The sequence below is a fragment of the Aedes aegypti genome, chromosome 3, assembly GCF_002204515.2.
Source record: "Aedes aegypti strain LVP_AGWG chromosome 3, AaegL5.0 Primary Assembly, whole genome shotgun sequence".
NCBI lineage: Eukaryota > Metazoa > Arthropoda > Insecta > Diptera > Culicidae > Aedes > Aedes aegypti.
The window spans coordinates 160,431,825-160,439,734 of record NC_035109.1 but is presented as its reverse complement, the minus strand read 5'-3'; the positions used below and the strand labels follow the sequence as shown (position 1 = coordinate 160,439,734).

Genomic DNA, 7,910 nt, shown 5'->3' with positions numbered 1-7,910 from the left:
CAAACCGGCCTATAATCCAAATTTGGTTGAAATGCGGTGTTCATTGTAGTAATAATCATGTTAATACCCTGTAAAACAGGTACAATACCAGCAAAGGAATAAGATGGCGATACATTTTTTCGACCGTTGGTATACAAGTTTGTGCTCTTCAAAAACATTGGCAGCTTAAATAGGTTGTACTAATGTAACCTTTATCGTGCATTGCAATGCTAGTGGTATATAAATGCATGAACTTTCAATTTTATTGTTCACACGTAAAATTTAATAGCAGCACATAAAATAAGTTTGGAGGCAAGAAATCTGCTTCTATATGGTTTCTGCACATAAATTATAATGGAGTTTTAATATCAGTGTAAGATAAGATCGGACAACTGGCTTCTTTTAGTTGTTCTTCTTTTCATGTATGAGCCCAGTTATAAATTTCCCACCTTTGCGTATTACGCTAAACAGTGTTGCCATTTGTATGGAAAACGGTACACTATTTAATTTGAAAACAAAAAAAAATCATAATTGTGGTAATTAGGTGTATAATGTATGACTTAACAATACTGTCGCGCGCCCACCAAATCGAAACGCGCGTTTGGGACACGCGACGTTTGACTCGTTCCCGACATAACTGTCATAATGACATGTGTGCCGCTGCATTCTTACGATTTTTATGCACACAGCGCACTATTCAAATATTAGTCGCGACGCTTGGAGATTGAGAAGAAATATATTTAAAAAAAAATGTTTGTCCATATTTCTGTCGGATCCATAATAAAAAGGACAAAATTTGAATCCGCGACGAAAAACAAACAAACGCATACGATGGTAATTTTCCACATGCAGACACATACTTGGATTGATGTCTCAATCAACCAATCAGCGACTGGATCACAAACTGGATCAAATTCTATACCCAGTTATCCGATCTTTATCTTAGATTGCATCCGGTATAGAAATCAATGTGGTAGATATTTTTTTTTCTATCTTTATTAACGAGATTTTTAGCCCTGGGCTAGTTCATCTCGGGACCAACGGCTTTACTTCCCTTCCGAAGGAAGTCGTCACTGAATTTTTCATTACTATCTCGGGGATGGGATTCGATCCCAGGTCCTCGGCGTGAGAGGCGTGTGTTCTAACCACTAGAATGCAGCCAGGTCTGTCCCACTCGGGCTTAGATTGGGTACCACTTATAGTACTGCATTTGGTCCCTCGGTAGTGCAAAAGGTACCCAAGTTTGACAGATCGCAGTACACTTTGAACGGCATTCTAGATTACCTAATGAGCCATAAAATTTTTGGGCAACTGCAAGGGACATGGGGGTCTTCAATTTGTCTTTGATGCAGCGTCACACTAAAAAACTGTTTTCAAAATGTCGCGAGTTGAGGCGCGTCACGAGTCTCACTGGCGCCATCCGGTTTGATGGCGGTGCGACAATAGCTATTTCTCGGTGTTTATTAGCGCATTTGCTCAAAAGGACACTCGGCGTATCCCGGAGAAAAGGAACAATAGTGGATTTGCTCACTTTTTAACTTTTTACCTCATTCTTGTGGGAGATAACATTGCGGCGTTTCATAAAACGCGGTTGTTCATTTCCAGGACCATATGCCAAGTGGAATTTTGGGCAAATGCGCGTTTTCGGAAACTTTACAACAGCCGTGCGGTGTAGCATATCTGCAGCGAACCAGTCAATAAATCAACCAACGAGATTTAGTTATCAGTAATATTGTACGTTTCCTTAATTGATGGAGTCTAAGGTCGATTGCCCTACCTTTTCCAAAGTAGAACGGTAAAAGAACCATGCTTAACATTTCATTGAGGTTTATTTTCTTTCCACGAATAAATAATTTACCTTTGATTATTATCAATAAATGGATTATCTCGATTATGAATATCATTGTCACTTTGGTTTATTATATCTTTTAATGAAAAATCAATGTCAATCTTCTTCCAAATAAGTAAAAAAAACTTTTCTTTACCAGTCATTGGAATCATTGCTGAAAAATTGCTTGTGCCATTTCTAAATGTTACGCTTGAAATCAAACGTCAGTGAAATCAAAAACAAAACAATAATGTGAATTGATCCCGTCGTAATAGATTCAAATAAATATTAATTGAGAAGATTTTGCGGAAATCAGAAGGTAACTATTACAAATTCATTGTTTTTTTTTATAAATGATTCTACGGATTGATTTTTGTCTTCATTGTAGTATGGAGGATTCGCCGAAAACCCAAGTGCCTGCGTGTGACACACTGGAGGAAGACTTCCGAAAAGTAGAGTTCCTGGAGTCGAAAAACGACCGCGAGACTTTTTCTAATCCGGCCATCGAAACGGAACAGCTTTCTTCGGGCTTTTTGAATGTTTCTCTGCCATCTGATTTTGAAGAGGACAACCGAAGCACTGGAAGCAATCTTTTGCACCAATCGCGTTCAGGAGACACAGCATCTACGGAAGGAGTTGGGTCGAATCACGGTGAACAAATGTGCTTCAAGATTAATCTTTCGGTAGGAGACTATAAAAAATACCAATTTCATTTTGTTGGTGTTTTCTTTGCTTGCTGCTTTCGCACTCAACATTTGACGGACCCAGTTTATAAGCGGGATGCGTTCGGTCGTTCAATTTCGGAACTACAACAGTGTATTTGAGAACATTCTAAAGCCTTCATATCCCGCGAAGTTCTTGTCGACCACATTCCCGACCAACCAGTCTTCAAAATTCTTTATAGATCTTTGACCAACGATGGCGATCGCTAACGGTTCAAAACGAATCTATATCGATCGCTATCGAAAATCACTGACTGGTTGACCGGGTTGAGGCTGAAAAGAGTGTCAAATGGGCATCTAAACAGTCACCAGATTTATCCGACATGGCGAAATGTGTCCTTTTCAAACACGGCAAAACCAAGAAGCTATACACGTTCAGCGATTTGAAAGAAAACACCAAGTTGTTATCCAAATGGAGGGGGAGTGAAGTTCAAATTCACATATTCAAGTATTCCATCGCTGTTGCAAGTCATACTCTGTGGGAAATGGTTAACAAGAAGCTTTTACATCCGGAATTGAAAGATAAAACTGGTGCACCGGCAAACCAAGAAATATTTAGTTGTATCAATCAACTGAAAGCAACCCATTCGCATTTTTCTATGTATTGGGAGAAATGAGCAAACTACATTTATGCTCAACCAGGAGATGTACGTGCTAAATTGATGAATATCTGCACCTGTTTCGCGCAGTTCCACTTTCGGAAGGAGATCAACTTCGAGTGACATCGCTTCGAGTATTTCAGATATTCAAGTACATGTCCACGAGCTTAAGTCACAGGTAAAATCTTCACGAAGCCTTCTGGAAGCAATGGAAGCTTCTTTACCACCAGAAGAGACTGAGTTTAGTAGAAAGTTGGCATCCAATGTAGTGGATGTTTATGATATTGATCATCAAGAATAGCTGCAACAAGATTCTGAGTAAAGTTGTGGAAGAAGATTCTTAATAAAGAGTAAATAAATGAAAACTGAACTACTGTACTCAAATCGATGTTTTGTTTATTATAAGTTACTCACTGAAGCATCGAATTTACCTCCGGCTGAATATCCACATTTGGAGAACAGTTTAGTACAATCGTAGGTGGCGAATTTGGTGAAAGCAGCCTGAATTGTGTCTGAAAGTGGCGTTTTATCTGTTTCTTTGTATGTTTTTTTCAAGTATCTTTATACGAGTTCAAATACCACTTCGATTGGGTTATAAAATGGACAATATGCTGGCAAGAAAACGGGTAATATACCCAAGGATCGTAAATATTGAATTATGTTGGAGTCGCAGTGAATTTTGGCGCCATCCATTATCCAAATTGAGTACCTTCCCGGATAAGACCGAACGTTACCGTTTGAAAGGGCCATTTTCCTGCAACATTCAAAGAACTTTTGCTGGGTGAATGTTTCATCGGTTTCAAAGCACTCGACAAGCCCTTTTTGCCCTAGAAAACATAGAAAAGAAACCCTTGGTATCCGACAAAACTCCGCTCTAAAAACAAGCCTTTGTCCTCTGATTCCATAACCCCGGTTTCTAGTTAGCTCACGATTGGCAAACGCAACTTCATCTAAAAAAATCAGTTGATGAAGATCCCATGGAAAACTTTTCAGCTCTTCAACATATCTTTCAATGTTGGATTTACGTATCTGCATGGCCCTTCTTTCCAAAGATTTCCAGGACAAGCCATGCGCATGGAGAATTTTACAGATAGAGGAAACACTAATTGAAGTTCCAAAGTGGATGGCAAACTGCTGTCGGGTTTCTTCAAGGTACAAAATAGGATGCTTCAGGTACAGTTCCACTAACCAACTTGTCGCTTGCTGGAATTCAGGGCTCCGTCTCGCTTATAATCAATATAATCTACGAACTTATCGTTGATTTACATTTCTGATAGAGCGTTGACAACTGCGTCCGTGATAATCCGAGAAAGTAATACCCATATAAACAATGGTATTTCGTATTGCTGCTGGCTCGCCGGTGCCGAACATTTTGAATTATTAGATTTTCTTCCAAGCAGTTCATTTTGGCTATATTTTTTATAAAAAATAAACAGTTAAAAATAGAACTTCAGAAATCGTATCGCGTTACCTTCGAAGAAGAACTCTGTTTTGAAAATATCGGAGGTAAGCTGTTTGTGTGAGTCGGTCTAGTTGACAGATTGAGGTGTCAAAATTGACAAGGGCTATTTCTACGACTATTCGAAACACGACTGTTACGAACGGTCGTGTTTGATTAGGAAATCAACCTACAATATATCAAAATTAAGATATTGAAACGCAATAAAATCGTGTTACACTTAGAAAAACGTGTTCTTTCGATCAAGCTACAAAGAATTGTGAATTTTTCATAACTAAACAACCCAATCAAATATATTATGTATCCGGTAAAAATCGAGACCAACATTAATTTAAAATTATTGTTTTATCGGGCCCCGAGCATCGCAGCTAATATGTGAATAGTGCGCTGTGTTCATAAAAATCGTAAGAATGCAGCACCACACTAGAAAACTGATTTCAAAATGCGGCCAATTGAGGCGCGTCGCGATTCTCAGGGTTTATTCACATATTTCATAACGCCGAAAATCGTCATTTTTGACACCCACCCACCCCCTCGTAATGCTTTTTGTATGAATATTCTACAAATTTTGTATGAACCGTTTCACTATGAGAACACCCACTCACCCCTTCAGCGTTATGAAATTTGTGAATAAGCCTTTTCACATGACGTTTCAAATCAGCTGATCCGGAAGCTCTTTGACAGTTCTTCTATGAAAATGACAGGCCCGTGTTACCACCGGTCCTCCACCGATGTAAATAAATGCATAGACGGACCTGTCACATGAAAAGGCCTATGGGCTTATTCACAAATTGCATAACGCTGAACGGGGTGGGTGGGTGTCCTCACTATTGTTACGGCTCATACAAAATTTGTAGAATATATTCATACAAAAAACGTTACGAAGGGGTGAGTGGGTGTCAAAATAGGTCGTTTTCAGCGTTATGAAATAAATGAAAGAGCCCTATGAGCCCTCACTGGCGCGATCCGGTTTGGTGGCGGTGCGATAATTCCTCCCTTGGGCTTGTTCATATATTTCATAACGCTTAAATTGACCATTTTGGACACCCACCCACCCCCTCGTGACGCTTTTTGTATTGATACTCTACAATTTTTGTATGAGCCGTAACAACGTTCGGTCACCCACCCACCCCCTAAAACGTTATGAAATTTGTGAATGGGCCCCTTCTAGATACCTTCACGGAGACGGAATTCAACTCAATTTTGGGTTGTTTCAACGCAATTCCGTAGTTGAGCCCAATAACTCAATTTTGACTAAATTTCCAAGGTCCCCACTAGGTAGTTTGGCTTTAATTCCATAGGCTAATATTTTCAAAGCTTAACGATCTCTTCGACATCTGGTGGCTAGTAGGAGAACCGTCGAAAAAGAAGTTGAGTTGAGAACGCACCGTGTGCAGCATAGGAAGGAGCACACAATTTACACTTTTTCTCGGAATAGTTATTTTGTAGACGATCAGAGAGCATTGAAAAACATAATAAACTTGTTTTCCAACGAAAATGTATAGATCCGGTCAGTGCTCATGTACGATTAGTGGGATAAAATTGGAAAATTGGCGTTTGGCAACATAGGTTATAAACTTCCGGATTTTTTGTTAGTGGTTGAATTTGTTGTGAAATCACGCGTATCACAAGAATGAAGGGTTGAAATGATTATGTCAATGGAAAATAGTTCAATAATTAATAGACCATTTCCGTGAAATTTTTTTATTGGCTTATATGCTTTCTGTCAATTTACTGAACAAACTATCCTAAGGAACCGGTATGTTTTGGAGCCTCTAACTATTGAAAAACAATAAAAAACTGGCGGCACGTTACTTCACCCCTCGGTCCCCTAGAATTTGATTCACCCCGAAAAAAACGGAGACCCCTTTTTCCCTTATGATTTTGCCATCACGTTGTGGTGAGTTTTTGATCAGCTGGTATGACAGATGATTTTTGTTTATGTTTTCTTTCATCATATGGGCATTTCATTTCACAAGATCGTTATCATCCTTTTTTGCCGTTTTGTTTTACTAGTGGCCACATATGTGCAAAAAAAAGACAAAACCATGGATAAGTCTGTCGTTTTGGCTCAAGTCATCAATGTCCTCGGCCGCACCGGTTCCCAGGGTCAGTGGGCCAGGCGAAAGTGAAATTTTCAGCGAGCAGAACTGTCGGATCATCCGCAACGCCAAGGACCCGGCTCGCGAAGGTGAAATCCTGACGCTGCTGGAATTCGAACGCGAAGCCAGAAGATTTCGATAAGTTCGCTGATGGGAGCGGTTTCCGTTCGGGATTGAGACGGGAGAGTGGCTGATTTATAATGTCCGGTCTGATATAGTACCGGGTGTAACAGCAAATCCGCAAATTCTTCACCAAAGGATAAATAAAGGAAGGATATGAAATCGAGTTTTTTTTGTCGGAAGTATCTTCCAGGGTTCCTCCTCTGCTGCAGAATGTTGACCATCGTGACCACCTCATTAATGTTTGTCTTCTCCCGCAACCGTCGAACGTTACAAGGTTCTGCTGAGTTCAGATAGAATAGATGTCGTGCGTGATCTTTTTCTGCCGCCGAAGTTTCAATGGTCCGGAAGATTGCTCACTCAAGGCGGGAAGCTTCCGGATCATCAGCCAACAGTTTGATAAGGCATTTGTCGGCATGAATATCAAAAATAATGATATCGGAAGTCGTTTATAATGAAAAATAGCGATTACTGAAACTATTGGGTGAATGATAGTTTTGTTTTTTATTTCGGGAATTTTGAATCTGTAGAGGGAAATGTTATTTTTTCCTGCTGGAAGACGATTCTCAGTGTTATAGTTTAGAGGAGAGGGTGGACAAATTGATTCTTAGTATTCTACATTTGCATTTTTTCCATATTATTCCTCTGCTTCCAGCAAAAATTGAGATCCGACCGATGAAAATGCAAAGTTGAGGTTAGCAAAGAAAGTTATTTGAGGTTAGTTTTGGTCCGGGGCGCCCTGATCGAGATCTCAGTCATTCTGATCGCAGATCTGGTTTGACGTTTCCAAATGTAAATAAACATCCCAATGCAGGGGTGAGATCCAAAATCACCACGCTGTATACCCATAGGGTTGAACAAACTGTGCCGCATCTCGAGTTATTTTCAAAAATGTGGTGAGTATCCATGTTTTTGAAAATTTATAAGAAAATCAGGAGTGCATATAAACAAGATTTAAAAGCGTATATATTCATTATAAATAATTGTCTTTCGAAGAAAAATACTAAAACTGGGGGTTAGATCTGACGGAAATGGTCTATTGATTATGACCTAATTTTTGGGATGAAAAATTGAAATTTGGACGTAAACAAACATTTTCAG

At 39.5% G+C, this 7,910-nt stretch overlaps 1 long non-coding RNA gene and 1 pseudogene across 1 annotated transcript; both read left to right on the top strand.

The window, feature by feature from the left end:
* The first annotated feature begins 2,033 nt into the window (after positions 1 to 2,033).
* On the top strand, positions 2,034 to 2,519 carry LOC110678854. Its single transcript, XR_002501989.1, has 2 exons — positions 2,034 to 2,126; positions 2,196 to 2,519. It is a non-coding gene; the product is annotated as an uncharacterized LOC110678854 (long non-coding RNA).
* Positions 2,520 to 6,456: 3,937 nt separating this feature from the next.
* LOC110678444 lies at positions 6,457 to 6,975 on the top strand (annotated as a pseudogene).
* The last annotated feature ends 935 nt before the right edge of the window (positions 6,976 to 7,910 follow it).